Raw genomic sequence first — 16125 nt, forward strand, 5'->3', positions numbered from 1 at the left:
ATCTGATCCTTTCCCCATAGTCACAGAAATTGAAGCAGCAGACATTTCTCAAAAGAGCACTCCAATTTACTAGTCAGAGAGGCAGAAATATGAACCCAGATTACCAGCTCCATTTTCAACCTGAAAACACCTGATGCTGAAAGAGGTTAAGCAATAGGCCCATTGTCACTAGCAAATCCCTGTTAGAGTCATTCTGAACAGCTCATTCAAGAAAGAAGGATCTGCTACAAAGCATAAGACCTACCAAGTGTATTTTGAACAGAGCAAGGAGTCAGGATGGAGATTAAGATAAAAGCAGAAATTTGGAAACCTCAGCTTTGCATTGCCGACTGTGGAACTTTGAGCAAGTTAATATACCTCTCTGACCTTCAGTCCCTTCTCTGTCACATTGGAAGGATGAAAGGAGAGTAATTTTCAGGATGGCAAATAGAGTTTGACTCTGATTGGGTGGTAGTGGCTGCCTAGTGAGCTGCAGGCTACATCGAGAATGATTCTGAGGACAAGTCTGGGCTTAGTGGGTAGGAGTGCTGTAATTGATGAATAATTTCTGCATGAGCAGGGATTTAAAAATGCTATTCCTTTTCTTAGATATTTATTTGGTTTTTCTGGATAGGTTGCTCTTCAAGATCTTTTCCAGCCCTCTATTCAGAATTCTCAGATTCAGCTCTGTTCATCTATCTGGTGGGCATAGTAGTCATCCCATAGGCAATTCTCTGAATTCCAAAGGGGAAGGAATTTTAATTATCTTCTGAAACTATAGACTTTGTCTCCAGCAATGTATGTAGTCTATATTTAAATTATCTGTAAGACACTCAGAGATCCTTAGAGATGAAAATGTCTGAATACAAAGTGTTAATTACATAATTGTAATCATTCTTTTGAGATAAATCATGTTATTACAATTGCCATATTTGACAGCCTTTTCTGCCTGCCCATTGCCCTCCCCTCAGGTTGAGTTGGTCCTGGGAGGTGGCTGCATGTCCTGGTGGTTGGAGAGTGTGGTGGTGCGGTTAGTATGCAGATGAAGAAGGTGACTGTCCCACAGTCCCAGAGCACTCCTAGTCCCCAGGCTTTTCTCATTCATGAGCTGTCTGGATTCACCTGGAATGTTATATGGCCTGGGACTTGTAGAGGAAGGTTGACTTTGTCTTATCTTTGAGACAAATATCCTACAGCCATCAGAGAATGGTAGGGGTGGATAAATTGAAATTTAAGTAACATAAATTATATGCCCATGGTTAATGAAGGGAACCATAAACAGGATGACACGTAGGTACATCAAGTTGGTCTAGCAGAATGGCCAGGGTGTCAGTAACAGGCTTTGGAATCAGACACTGTGGGTCAGAATATAGCGCTGACATTTATAAATGAATTTGCACCAGCTGCTTAACCTCTGCAGAATGGGTTTAATAATAGTCCCTACTTCAAAGGGTTATTGTGGGAGATAATTCATGAAAAGCACAAGTGATTTCATGCCTTTTGTGGCATAGATTAAGCTTGCCCTAATATTACTGTTATTATTATTTTAAAATTAATTATCAGTGGTAATTTCTAATTACATATAAAAAACCCTCAAAATATGAATTCAACTTAATGTAAATTTTGTGGCTCTTAAGATGGGCTGGAATGGGGTAAAGGTCTTGTTTTTGTTTTGATGAGTAACGAAATGCTTGCTTATAAAAACGATAGAAAACACAGATTGGCAAAAAGAACAAAATCAGTACTTAGAAGTAGCCTCTGTTAATCTTTTGCTGTATCGCCTAATGGCAATAGTTTACATATATCAGAACAGAAAAGAACATTTGACAAAAATAGAATCATACTAAACAGGCTGGTTTGTAACCAACTGTTTTTCAATCAACAAAGGGAGGTCTACAGGCAAATGTATTAATTTTTTGTTTTTAACTTTAATAAAAAAAAAACAACATAAAATTTACCTTTATTAAGTATACAATTAATTCATGTTAAGGATGTCCACATTGTTATAAAACAGATCTCCAGAGCTTTTCATCTTGCAAATCTGAAACTATATCCATTAAACAGCTCCCCCTTTTCCCTACCCCCCAGCTTCTGGCAAACCATCCTTCTACCTTCTGTAGCTATGAATTTGACTACTTTATATAAGTGGAATCACACAGTATCTGTTGTTTTGTGATGGACTTATTTCACTCAGTGTGATGTCCTCAAGGTTCATTTATGTTGTAGCATGTGACAGAATTTGCATTCTTTCTAAGGCTGAATAATATCCTACTGTATGTATAGACCACATTTGTTTATCCATTCATTCGCTGATGGACTTTTGGGTTGTGTCCACCTCTTGGCTCTTGTGAATAATGCTGCTATGAACATGGGTGTGCATGTATCTCTTCAATACCCTGTTTTCAATTTGGAAATTTACCCGAAGTGGGATTGTTGGATCATATAGTATGTAGTCCTATTTTTATTTTTTTGAGCAAGATACATACTGTTTTTCATAATTGTTGCACCATTTCACATTACCACCAACAGTATACTGACTTCCAATTTCTCCATATCCTCACCAGCACTTTTTATTTTCTTTCTTTCCTTTTTGTTTTCCTCCCTCCCTCCCTCCCTTCCCCTCCTTCCCTTCCCCCTCCTTCCACCTCCCCTCCCCCTCCCCCTTCCTTTCCTCCTTCCCTTCCTTTCCTTTTGCTACTATGGGTAGCAAAACATCCTAATGGATGCGAGGTTAGCAATTGTATTGTTTTAACACAATTCTAAAGGGAAAGTTTAAAATCCTCAAAAGAACAAACCCCTTGATACCAGAAATCTTCCTTTTTATATGTAAATTGCTAACACATTGTTTTGAATCTTACCAAATTTAATCTCATTAAGCATAGTAGTTGGTTTTGTGGATCAGACTCCCCCACTTCCATCACTTCGAATTTTAGGGTGTTTACTTATCAAAGGACAATTTTGCAACGCTGCAGGTCAACCCTTGGTACTGCTTTTTCCTCGAAAAACCGAGCTACCTCTAAACTTCTTTCTGATCTGCTCCTTCTGTGGTTTCCCAAGCCTGTCCTCCCCTCTTTTTTTTTTTTTTTTTTTCCATTTTTCTGAAGCTGGAAACAGGGAGAGACAGTCAGACAGACTCCCGCATGCGCCTGACCGGGATCCACCCGGCACGCCCACCAGGGGCGAAGCTCTGCCCACCAGGGGGCGATGCTCTGCCCATCCTGGGCCTCGCCATATTGCGACCAGAGCCACTCTAGCGCCTGAGGCGGAGGCCACAGAGCCATCCCCAGCGCCCGGGCCATCTTTGCTCCAATGGAGCCTTGGCTGCGGGAGGGGAAGAGACAGAGAGGAAAGCGCGGCGGAGGGGTGGAGAAGCAAATGGGCGCTTCTCCTGTGTGCCCTGGCCGGGAATCGAACCCGGGTCCTCCGCACGCTAGGCCGACGCTCTACCGCTGAGCCAACCGGCCAGGGCCTGTCCTCCCCTCTTGAATGAGGTGTTCTCCATTGTTCCAGCTTTCCAGCCCAGCTCCAACCCCTTTCCCCTCAGCTTCTCTCAGCAACCCTGAAATTTCTGACTCCACCCACACTCTGGGTCCCAGGGACCCTCAGATCTGTGTCTCCAGCTCTAGCCCTCAGTTAACCTGTGCCAGGAATCTGCTCAGAGAGGTCAGTGAGCATGTGCGTGCGTGCGTGCGTGTGTGTGTGTGTGTGTGTGTGGTGTATCTGTCTGTCTGTCTTAGATGGGGTACTATAATTGCCACTCCTTTAGCAGTCTTGGCTACCACACGCGCATCCTGCCCTCTTGAATACTAGTCTGTTGTAGAAATGCATTCTTTTTTCTCACGACCTGACCTCTACACGCTAACCGGCATCTAATCTGGACCCTGGTGTAATGCCCACAGAATCACTGTTGGAGGGATCATGCTGGCTCCAATGTACTGCCTTCCTCAGCACATTCCTTAAACCCTTTAGATTATACATTATTTTGCCCTAAATGCTGACCTTAGACACTGACCCTCTCATGGGATAGAACTCTGTCATACCATCTTACCATCTTTTAAAAATTGAACTAAGTTTATAATAATATACTGTACAGATTTTCAGTGTACAGCTCAGTGAGTTTTGACCAATGTAAACCCCTATGAATTACAAGCTTTGGATACAAAATCAGCTAATTTAGAGAAATTGCAAGGTTCTATACAACTGTTGGAAAGACATGGAGTTTAGAGACAAGAGACCTGGTTATCTAGTTTAGCATCTTTCATTAACCAGCTGTGTGACTTTGAGCAAGTACTTTCCCCTCTCTGGACCTTGGTTTCTGACCTGTACAATGAGAAGGCTGACTCTAGGGGCCTCCCCCAGCCTTAGGTCTACATGACATGATGGGTATTGAACAAAGGTCACACAAGACTTCCTGAAATTATGCAGCACAACTGTGTTCTGCTGACATTTGCAAAAGTGAATGTACCTCACCCAGATACTTCTAATCAAATTCCTGAAGATGAGAAACTAAAGAAATAATAATTATAACAATAAACAAAGATGACAGAAATCAGCTAAGCTCTGCAGCCAATAGGAATGCACACTAATGCTTATCAGTATATTACTGCTGAAGTGAGCACACAAATGCTTATAAACAAACCCTTCTCAAATTTGTTTGCTCCAGTACATTAATGAAAGGAGCTTCTGAAGCGATTAGCTTCAAATTCATGACAAGTACCAAAAACACACGGTTTGCCAAATAGGCTGAGTTGAGCTATTTTGCAGTTTGGAAGCTAATGTGCCTTGCTAAAAGAGGCAAGGGCTTCTCCAGCAGAATAAGATGAATCCCTCACATTTACCTGGCATGTTTCACTTTTCAAAGCCTTCTTGTGCCATTGCTTGTTTGATCTATATGTGGGTCCTGTGGTAAAGAGCGAGGCAAGGACCATGTGCACTCCTTTTTACAGGTGAGGATCCTGAGGCCCGGAAAGAGGAAGTGAATATTCCTACAGTCACCAGTGAGCCTACCCCTCTGAATTCCCAGGCCTGAGTCTTTGGGCTGGACCCCACCACTGCCTTTTTTTGCAAACCGACCAACCCAGAGAACAGAGGCCAAAGAAATCTAAATACAATAATAAAAACGATAAGAGCACTCATAGGTGGTGGGCGTTTATTACCTTCTCACTAGGCATTACCACTTGTAATTCTCCCAAAAGCCCCCAAAAGGTTTTCCCTCTTTTATAGAAGACAAATGGAGACACAGAGAGGCTTCTTGGCTTGCTCTAGCACACACAGCAAGGAGGTTGCCAAGGTGAGATTCCGCCCAGGCAACCTGGCTCCGAGCCCAGGCCCTTTGCCCTATGCTGCACTGCCTCATGTTTCATGATGCTGCTGGTTAAAGAACTTTCTAAACAAAGCTCTTCATTGGCGAGGTGAGCAGCCAAGAGGCGGAGAGGCACTTAGCAAGCACTTCAAGTGGATCACCGCTGAGCAAATGCTTAGAGGCCAGTGAGGCTTAAGGCAGAGGGCTGGCCAAGCATCGTGGAAGGTCCCTTCTAACCAGAGATTAGAGGATTTAATGAAATCTCTCAAAAATTCCAGTCTTTCAGTTCAGGACAGAGACAGGTACTCCTGGCCCTTGAGGTTCCATTTTGAACATCCTCTCCCAGTCCACCCAGCCTGCCGACCATCCTCCCCTCATCGGTCCTGGGATCAGGGAGCTGGGAGAACAGGTGGCTATGCATAGATCACCCTGGAAATCTGACAGCATGGTCCCTGGCCCAGGGGTGGGGGAGGAGGAAGAGCAGAGCACTGAATTACAGGGTGCCTGCTGCCCGATTGGATCAGTGCACAGTGTGCACCATAGTGGAGATACAATGCACCAGGCTCGCTCCTGGGCCCGAAGCCCAGATGTTAGTCAGAACCACAGTCAGAGCCCCAGGGGCTCCCAGCAGCACCTCATCCAACCACTTCATTTCACACATGGGGACACGGAGGCCCAGAGAGGGACAGCAACTTGCCAGAAGCCTTATTTAACAGAATATTAAATACCTACTATGCCAAGCACTACACTTAGGACTGGGGATATTAAAGAGTGAACAAAAGAGCCACAAGCCCCAGTCTTTTAGAGTTTACACATTAGTGGGGGAAATGGGCAAAAAGCAGGTAAACACATAAAATCAGAGATTGTGATCTGTATTAAGAGGAACATGAAATACATCAGCCAAGTTGGTCGAGGGAGGTCTCTCTTAGAAGGGACCATTCAAAGCTGAAGCTAGAAGGATGAGAAGTGTACATATGTTGTTTGTGTATGTGTGTTGGGGGAACGTGTTCCAGGCAGTGGGAACTCTATGCCCCGGAGCCCCTGGGCTAGGATAGCGCTGTGTGTTTCGGTAGCCGGCACATGGCAAGGGCCAGGGACAGTAGCAAAGAGGGGAAGTTGGAGGTGGATGGAGTCTGGAGCACATAGGGTTTTGTGAGCCAAGGGGAGAGGTCTGGAGGTTATTCTTGTTGCAATATAAAGTTATTGGAGCAGGTTTTGCAGGAAAGTGACAGACATGCTGTAACATTTCCTGCTTTTCCCAGTTGAGGGGCTGCCTAGGAGCCCAGTCACCTGGCAGATTGTGGAAAACACAGCAGGCAGTGCTACCCATACCAAATGAGCTAGGATACTTCTTCCCTTTTTTATCTAATGATCTCTACCCACTTTGTCCGCATTAGGTAATTAGGCCACTCATATAATTTTAAGTTCCCTCTTCTTATCATTAGTCACAGATCTAGACACTCAAGTGCTGTAGGACCCCGTGGGGATTGACAGACCTCTCTGAGCCAGTGGCTGCCACTGGGACAGGCAGGCAGGCAGCCTTTGCAGCTTGCCACACTTTCTCATCTCGTTCCTGTGACCACACCCCTCCTCTCTGCTGGGGAGGTATGAACCGTTAGAAGCTGCTATCAAGCCTGCTATGATGGGGAGAAAATTCCAGACTATCCAGATTTTTTAAATGGAAAAAATGAAGTCCAGAAAAGAAATGGGGACTTTCTAGATCCTATAGGAAGTAGCAGCGGAGCCAGAACTGAAAGGCAGACCTCTGCCTAAATCCCACCGTCTGAAAGGGAGGCCCCTTCACCAGCCTGAGTCAGCGTTTCTCAAAGGAGGCTCCATGGAATATCAGAGCCAGGTTTGCTCTGTGTCACCTGTGTGGAGAATGCTGCAGTCACTATGTCCTTCTTAGACATCCACTGGGAACCTAGGGCCCTGAGACATCGTGTAGCAAAACACTCATTTAACCTTGCTTAACCCAAATTATTTCATTTCCCCAAAATGATTTCTTTTGGAGAGAGAGAGAGAGAGAGAGAGAGAGAGAGAGAGAGAGAAACGGGGGGGGGGGAGGAGAGATGAGAAGCATAACTCATAGTTGTTTCACTTTAGTTGTTTTCTTTTTTTTTTTTAAATTTTTATTTATTTAATTTTTTTTTTTTTTTTTTAGAGGCAGAGATAGACAGGGACAGACAGACAGGAACAGAGAGAGATGAGAAGCATCAATCATCAGTTTCTCGTTGCACCTTGCGACTTCTTAGTTGTTCATTGATTGCTTTCTCACACGTGCCTTGACCACGGGCCTTCAGCAGACCGAGTAACCCCCTGCTGGAGCCAGCGACCTTGGGTCCAAGCTGGCGAGCTCTTTGCTCAAGCCAGATGAGCCCGCGCGCGACCTCTGGGGTCTCGAACCTGGGTACTTCCGCATCCCAGTCCGACGCTCTATCCACTGCGCCACCGCCTGGTCAGGCTATTTATTTAATTTTTATTTTATTTATTCATTTTAGAGAGGAGAGAGAGAGGGAGAGAGAGACAGAGACAGGGGGGAGGAGCTAGAAGCATCAACTCCCGTATGTGCCTTGACCAGGCAAGCCCAGGGTTTCGAACCGGCAACCTTAGCATTTCCAGGTCGACGCTTTATCCACTGTGCCACCACAGGTCAGGCTAGTTGTTTTCTTTTTAAAATACCACTCCTCTTGTCTTAGATTGCTGAACTGAGAGAGACTTTTTATTTATTTATTCATCTTACAGAGGACAGGGAGAGACAGAGAGAGAGAGAGAGAGAAGGGGGGAGGAGCAGAAAGCATCAACTCCCATATGTGCCTTGACCAGGCAAGCCCAGGGTTTTGAACCAGTGACCTCAGCATTTCCAGGTTGACACTTTATCCACTGCACCACCACAGGTCAGGCTAGTTGTTTTCTTTTTAAATTGCTTGTTTCTCATATGTGCCCGATGGGAGGGGGCACTCAAGCCAGCAACCTTTGGGCTCAAGCCAGTGACCTTGGGATCATGTCGATGATCCCATGCTCAAGCTGGAAATCCTGTACTCAAGCCAACAAGCCTGTGCTCTAGCTGGGGACCTCGGGGTTTTGAACCAAGTATCTCAGGATCCTGAGTCGATGCTCTAACCCCTGCACAACCACCAGTCAGATTTCATGAAAGAATTCATCTTGTTGGACTATCTCTTCTCATTCTGGGGAATGTTCCTTGGGAATTGCCTCCCTAAGCAAAAAAGTTTCCTGTCCACAGCCCCTGCCACTCTCATTGCCATTCTTGCTGTTATTATCCTCAAGGACAGGGGCCATGACTCATACTTCAGTTCACGTGATCACACCTCTCTGCAGGTGTCTTGTACAGTGCTGAGTTCTCAAGGATGATGGCACATATTAATCAATCAACAAACACTGACAATGCGTGTTGACTCTGTACCTCCTGAATTGTGTGGCCTCGTCTGCGATAGAGGGCAAGCTCATTTCTTTCCTCTGCTTTACCAAGGAAAACACCTGGCGAGGCCTTGGCAGGGAAACTCAAAAGCATTCCTGAAGGTCACCAAATGCTAAAGCAATCTGCCCTATCCCTTACTTTTCCTTTTAATCTGGACACATCTCACTCCCCAATTTTAAGTCCTAATTCAAATACAGCTACCTCCAGGAAGGTTTCCCTGACTACCTCTTCCCTGTCCCTGTAGACCGTGGTCCTCCCTGCTTCCCTTCTGGTCTCCAGAGCTTGACTGTACCATGTGTGCAGTGAATGGTATCGCATCAGCCTGCACAGGGAACTAAATGAGTGTAGTTGGCTGGGAGCAACAAACGTACTACTGTGTGCTGGGTTCATCTAATCACAGTTAAATTCCATTAGAAAAAATACTGAGGGGGCCAAACAAAACACATGAGGGAGCTGCAGCTGGCAGAGGGCTGACAGCTTGCAACAGTTAGGATATTACCTGCAGGGGTAAGGCATTGCATTTGGAATCCTTAAAGGTCCTAGAGCTGCCACTGACTAGCAGCGTGACTCCAGATAAACCCCTCATGTTTCTGAACCTCAAGTTTCCTCAACTGTAGAATAGGGTAGCACTTGCTCTATTACTTTGTGAGATTTGAAGAATGTTTCTCTTGACTCCAGGCCAATGACCACTATCCCATTTATAATAATAGCGAATGTTTATTGAGCACTTACTATTTGTCAGATACTGTTCTAAACATTTCACATGTATTAATTTACTTAATCCTCACAATAACCCTAAGAGGTAGGTACTGTTCAATCACCTTCTTTTTACAGATGGGAAAACTGAGGCCGAAAGGGGTGAAAGAACTTGCCCAGGGTTATAGAGCTGATGGATGGCAGAATGGGACTATAAAACCCTTTCACAAATACTGGTTCACTTAAGTTCTCAAAGGCATAATGAAAAACAGTTAAGTATTTCCCTTTTTACCATCTTACAAATGGAGATATTGAAGCTCAGAGAAGTGTAGTAACTTGCCTGATATCACACAGCCTGGAAGTGGGCAAATGTAAGCCTGAACCTGATTCTTTTTATCTCAAACTTTTGCGTGGGTTTTTTTGTTTGTTTGTTTTCTGTGCCATACGTAAAGGACAGGCAAGTGGTCTATGAAGCGAACAGTGCGCTAGTGTAGTGAAGTTTGTCCCCCAGGTCAGAGAGCATGTCTTACCCTTTATTGTTTCCACTCCAGTCCCTAGGTCAGGGTCCTTCTGTCCTGGGAGCTCAGTGACTAGTTATGTTCGTGTTGCCAGGAAAATTGCCTTCTGCCTTCATTTTGGCTGCTTGGATGTTTCCTAACCCTGGCATGGTTAAACTTGGTTACCTGAGTTTGTCTGATTGTGGGGTTTTGCATTTTTCATATGTGCTATCTGTGTCTCCCTTGTGTGATGTATGGACATGGAAGGGAAGGGGTGAGACCTGGGTTCTGATCTTTTTTTTTTTTTTAGCTAAAGAGACAGAGAAAAAGGGACAGACAGACAGGAAGCAGGAGAGATGAGAAGCATCAACTTGTAGTTGCATCACTTTAGTTGTTCATTGATTGCTTTCTCATATGTGCCTTGAGGGGGGAGGGGGGCTCCAGCTGAGCCAGAGAACCCTTGCTCAAGCCAGTGACCTTGGGCTCAAATCAGTGACCTTGGAGTTCAAGCCAGCAACCTTGGGCTTTAAGCCAGCGACTATGGGATCCTGTCAATGATCCCATGCTCAAGCTGGTGAGCCAGAGCTCAAGCCAGATGAGCCCACACTGAAGCTGGCAACCTCAGGGTTTTGAACCTGGGTCCTCAGCATCCGAGGTCAACACTCTATCCACTGGGCCACTGCCTGGTCAGGCTGGGCTCTGATCTTTTTTTTTTTTTGCATTTTTCTGAAGCTGGAAACAGGGAGAGACAGTCAGACAGACTCCCGCATGCGCCCAACCGGGATCCACCTGGCACGCCCACCATGGGGTGATGCTCTGTGCACCAGGGGGTGATGCTCTGCCCATCCTGGGTGTCGCCATGTTGCTACCAGAGCCACTCTAGCGCCTGAGGCAGAGGCCACAGAGCCATCCCCAGCGCTCGGGCCATCTTTGCTCCAATGGAGCCTTGGCTGCGGGAGGGGAAGAGACAGAGAGGAAGGCGCGGCGGAGGGGTGGAGAAGCAAATGGGCGCTTCTCCTGTGTGCCCTGGCTGGGAATCGAACCCGGGTGCCCCGCACGCTAGGCCGACGCTCTACCGCTGAGCCAACCGGCCAGGGCTGGGCTCTGTTCTTTTTTTTTTTTTTTTTTTTTAACTTTTTTTTTTAATTTTTATTTTATTTATTCATTTTAGAGAGGAGAGAGAGACAGAGAGAGAGAGAGAGAGAGACAGGGGGGAGGAGCTGGAAGCATCAACTCCCATATGTGCCTTGACCAGGCAAGCCCAGGGTTTTGAACCGGCAACCTCAGCATTTCCAGGTCGATGCTGCTGGGCTCTGATCTTGATTCTGCTGCCCCGGCATCCAGGAGCAAGTCACGGAATTTATGTGGAGCTCAGTTCTTCAGCTGCCAACTGGGACAATCAAGTTGGTCCTGTTTCCATGAAAGCCCTTTGGGAAATGCACAGTGATACAAATATAAGGTGGGCTACCGTGAGGTAAGGCACCATAGGTGCTTAATAGGTGACACTGACTGCCTGTATGGAGGGGATTTGCAATGATGTGGTGAAAGTGCTCACAATATAGTGTGGGGGGAAGGAAGCAACGAATACAACTACTGAATGCACTATGATCTCAACTATGTAAAATATACAGAGATAAAAAACTAGAAGAAGGTACACTAACATGTGGCCAGTGATTACCTCCAAGTTGTGGGCTTTTATATGGGTTTTGTTTTTGCTAGACTTAAATTTTCTTTTGTTTGCTCAAGTTAACATTTTATTTTTATATTTTATTATTTAAAAGTATATAATTTGTATATTTATTATGTGCATTATATATCATATAATATATATACAATAGTTCCTCCTCATCTGTGGTTTCACTTTCCACAGTTTCAGTTACCTGCATTCAACCACAGTCTGAATATATTAATGGAAAATTCCAGAAATAAACAATCCATAAGTTTTAAATTGCGCACCAATCTGAGTAGCATGATGAAATCTCGAGCTGTTCCGCTAGGAATGTGAATCATCCCTTTGTCCAGCACATCCACACTATCTGCTACTCAGCTGTTAGTCACTCAGTAGCTGTCTCAGTTATCAAATTGGTTATCAGAGAGAGAGCGCAAGCCAGAGAGAGAGGGAGCACACACAGTCACGTGACATTTATTACAGCCTATTGTTATACTTTAAAAATTTTATGATTAGTTATTGTTAATCTCTTACTATGCCTAATTTATAAATTCAACTTTATTATAGGAATGTACGTATAGAAAAAAACAGTACATGTAAGGTTCAGTACTATCTGCATTTTCACTGCGTTTACTAGGGGTCTTGAAACTCATCCTGCTTGGATGAAGGGGAGCTACTCTGTGATTGTGTGTGTGGGGGGGGCAGGGAGAAAAATTAGGAAGAAGCCCATTATGAGACCACCTGAGAAGTGCAGAAATGCCAGGAATGGTATTACGGCTGGAGAAAGAGGCTGTCTAGGTAGAGTGGAAGGGAAAGAGGCAAGGATGGTGCCTGTCTCTAACTCAGAGTAGTGAATATTTTAAAAGTTAATTCTCTATCAGCCCTTCTTTACTGCAAGTACATCCTGTTTCTTTTTTCAACTCCCTTGAGTGGCTTGAGTATACCTCCTCATCTGTAAAATGGGGACAATCATACTTACCGAAAAGCGTTGCCTGGGGTTACCCAGCTATTATGGGAACAGTCCGCATCCTCCCTCACTCCTTGCCTTACACATTAACCATTGCTGTCTCTATCTACTTCCCAAGAGGAGATCGAGGCTGAGCCTCCCCCAAGAACTGAAGGAACTTCCTTGGCATGTGTCAGAAGGCAGAAGAGTCTTCAGGGTTTGGAAAACCACTCCCCCACTGGCACTGTTTGTTTTGGCCAAGGCACCTGCCTTTGCTGACCCCACCCCACTCCTCCATGTCAGTATAAAGAGGCCTCCTGCCCAGGAGCCCCTGATATCAGAAGCAGATAAATGATACAGCCCAAGTACTCCCAGAAACACAAGGTCCTTTGGAAAATCAAACTCAATGAAGAATAAAACAGCACATCCTAGTATGTTAAATTTTCCTTCCTAATAAGCACAGATAACTCACAGAACGACCCCACCCTGCTTTTACCAGGAAGGAGTCGGCCCAAAGTCATTCAGCAAAGCCGGAGGTGAGACTCAGGTTATAAATCAGGTCTCCCCACTCTCTAGTCCAGGGGCCCCCAAACTTTTTACACAGGGGGCCAGTTCACTGTCCCTCAGACCATTGGAGGGCCAGACTATAAAAACAACTATGAACAAATCCCTATGCGCACTGCACATATCTTATTTTAAAATAAAAAAACAAAATGGGAACAAATACAATATTTAAAATAAAGAACAAGTAAATTTAAATCAACAAGCTGACCAGTATTTCAATGGGAACTATGCTCCTCTCACTGACCACCAATGAAAGAGGTGCCCCTTCCAGAAGTGTGGCCGGGGCTGGATAAATGGCCTCAGGGGGCTGCATGCGGCCCGCGGGCCGTAGTTTGGGGACCCCTGCTCTAGTCCCTCGTTTGGCTTCCACTGTCTCTTTAGGAACTTGTCCGCACCAGGAGCAAGCTAACACAACATTGATTACAATTAGGTATTTGGACCCACTTCATCATTTTTCAAGTTTCATTTTCTCATTTTGTGTGTCTATGTGTTTTCAGCACATGGTAGTGATGAAGTGATGGGTATAGCACAAGTTAGTCTGATCTCTGTCCCTTTCTGCCTAAATCCTGTTGTCATACTCCTTTTTTTGGCTTGAGGTCACCTATTGCTTAATTACTTGGTCGACCTCCCCCTCAATTAGAATTTACCTTTTAGAGAGACAGGATTCAACATTTTCAGTATCTTCCCAGGCCTTATGTTTGTTTTTTAAAAGATTTTATTTATTCATTTTAGAGAAGAGGAGAGAGAGAAAGAGAGAGAGAGAGAAGGGGGGAGAAACAGGAAACATCAACTCCCAGGCACGCCCGGGGCTTTGAACCTGCGACCTCAGTATTCCAGGTCAACGCTTTATCCACTGTGCCATCACAGGTCAGGCTCCAGGCTTATGGGTTGTGCATGTTGCACTGTAGGGAAGAAACATAGGCCTTACAGTGTGATGTGGTGGGTAAGAACAAGGCCTGTGGAGTTAGACTGTCCTGAAAAAACCCACTCTGCTATTTAGCTGCTGCCGGTGGGACCCAGGCACCCATTTCACTTTCCTTTCTGAACTCTGTAATTGTTTGTAACTGAAGATAATTACACCTGCAAGGCCTAGCCTAGTGCCTGGTACATGGTTGGAACTCAATAACTATTTATGAAAAGAATTAATACCTATTTCATTAGGTTACTGTAAGGATTAAGTGAGATAATGAATGTCAAGTAATTCTCATAGAACCTGGTTATATAGTAGCTACCCAGTAAAAGCTACTCGTAACTATTGGGTCATTATTAGTATTTAGAACTAAACATATGCATATAGAATGCCATGGTGGGTTGGGAATTTAAAAAAACTCCTGAATTCAAACCCCAATTCCATTATGTAGGAAAAGCTACTGGATTTAGGATCAGGATGCTCAGGTGTGAGACCTGGCTCTACTTCTCTGAACTTTAGTGTCCTCACCAGCAAAACAGAAATATTTAATACTCATTAAGATTTTTTTCCTTCTAGCTCTAACAACCTCAGTTTCAGGTATAATCTCATGCAGATCTCATCTTCCCTGGCCCCAGTTAGCCCATCTGTAAAATGACACACAGGTGTTTAGAAGCCCCTCTCTGGGGCAGGGCAGGCCCAGGTGTGCAGAACCCAATGCCCTTCCAGCCTCCACACAGCAGGTCCTGGCAGTGCTTGTTCAGCTCAGACTGACTGCTGAGTGGCACGAACTGGTTACTTGTCCACACAGAGCCCTGTTCCCCTTGAGTTGTATGAGGGCATCTTTCCCCTCTACCTCCAATTACAGGAATATTGAAAAGAATGACCAACAATGACCATTATGCCCTCTATTAACAAAGTTTAGAGAGCGCCTATTGTAAATAACCTCTTCAGGAACTATTATCAATAAATACAGTAAAAAATAATGCATTCCAGTGGCAATGTGCAATAATTTACCTCCTGATCAAAGGTATACATAACACAATTATGAAAAATCCTGCTTAAATTCACTGAGATCCCTTTAATCATTACCTTTTTTAGTATCTCTTTTGAAGCATTGGCCTCAGTCTCTGTAATTGACATAGATTTTTTCTTTTAAGATTTTATTTATTCATTTTAGAGAGAGACAGAGAAGGAGGGAGGAGCAGGAAGCATCAACTCCCACATGTGCCTTGACCAGGCAAGCCTGGTGTTTTGAACTGACGACCTCAGCGTTCCAGGTTGACTCTTGATCCATTGCACAGCCATAGGTCAGGCGACACAGATTTTTGACTTACATTGTCTTACTTGACTCCTCACAAAAGTTCAGAGGGAAGAAGCAAGTCAGGCATTATTTACCACCATTTTTCCACCAGCAAACGGGGCCCAAGGAAGTGTGGAGAGCTGGCCCCAGTTCAGAGTTTGAATTACGGAAGAGCTGGGATTAGACATCAGATTGCCTGGCTGATCCCACCAGCACCTCTCCCCTGTAGTCCTGGTCACAGTTACTTACAACAGCCCTACACCAGCCTTGCCCTGTGAGGCAGTCTCAAGAGGCTTTTATATAATCCTTCTCCTTTATTCAACTGATTGAGGGTTCTAATTTTCTTGAAGATGGCCAGCATTTCTGGGTTGTTCTCTTTTTGAGCAGTTGGGATCATAGCCAGTTAGAGGCCAGGACTTCTCCAAGTGAAGTGTAGGACCACCTGGTGGGTAAGCACCCAAGGAATCTTGTTAGCTAGCCATGCAGATTTCTGGTTCCAATCCCAGACAGGCCTGATTCCAAATGTTTTGGAATCTGCATTCAAAGTTTTCCCTCATCATCCAAACTAAAATAGCTGATTTAGTCTAACTTATTACTCTAGTTATTATTGTCTTCATAGATACTAGACAAGAATTTGTTTATTACATGTTTTTTGTCTCTCCTCCTTAGAATGTAAATTCCATGAGGATAGAGACTTTGTTAGCTTGGTTTATTGCCAAATCCCGGTTTCCTAGAACCCAAAGGCCCCCACTTACGAGGTCAGTAAATATTTATTTAATTGAATGTGCACTAAAGTTTAAAACCACTGTCATACTTCACTCCT

General features: G+C 44.6%; 1 protein-coding gene across 1 annotated transcript in view; it reads left to right on the plus strand.

The window, feature by feature from the left end:
• Nucleotides 1-16125, plus strand: part of LARP1 (La ribonucleoprotein 1, translational regulator) — a 92603-nt gene that overhangs the window by 13123 nt on the left and 63355 nt on the right. The window lies entirely within an intron of this gene.

Source organism: Saccopteryx bilineata, chromosome 4 (assembly GCF_036850765.1).
Source record: "Saccopteryx bilineata isolate mSacBil1 chromosome 4, mSacBil1_pri_phased_curated, whole genome shotgun sequence".
Lineage (NCBI taxonomy): Eukaryota > Metazoa > Chordata > Mammalia > Chiroptera > Emballonuridae > Saccopteryx > Saccopteryx bilineata.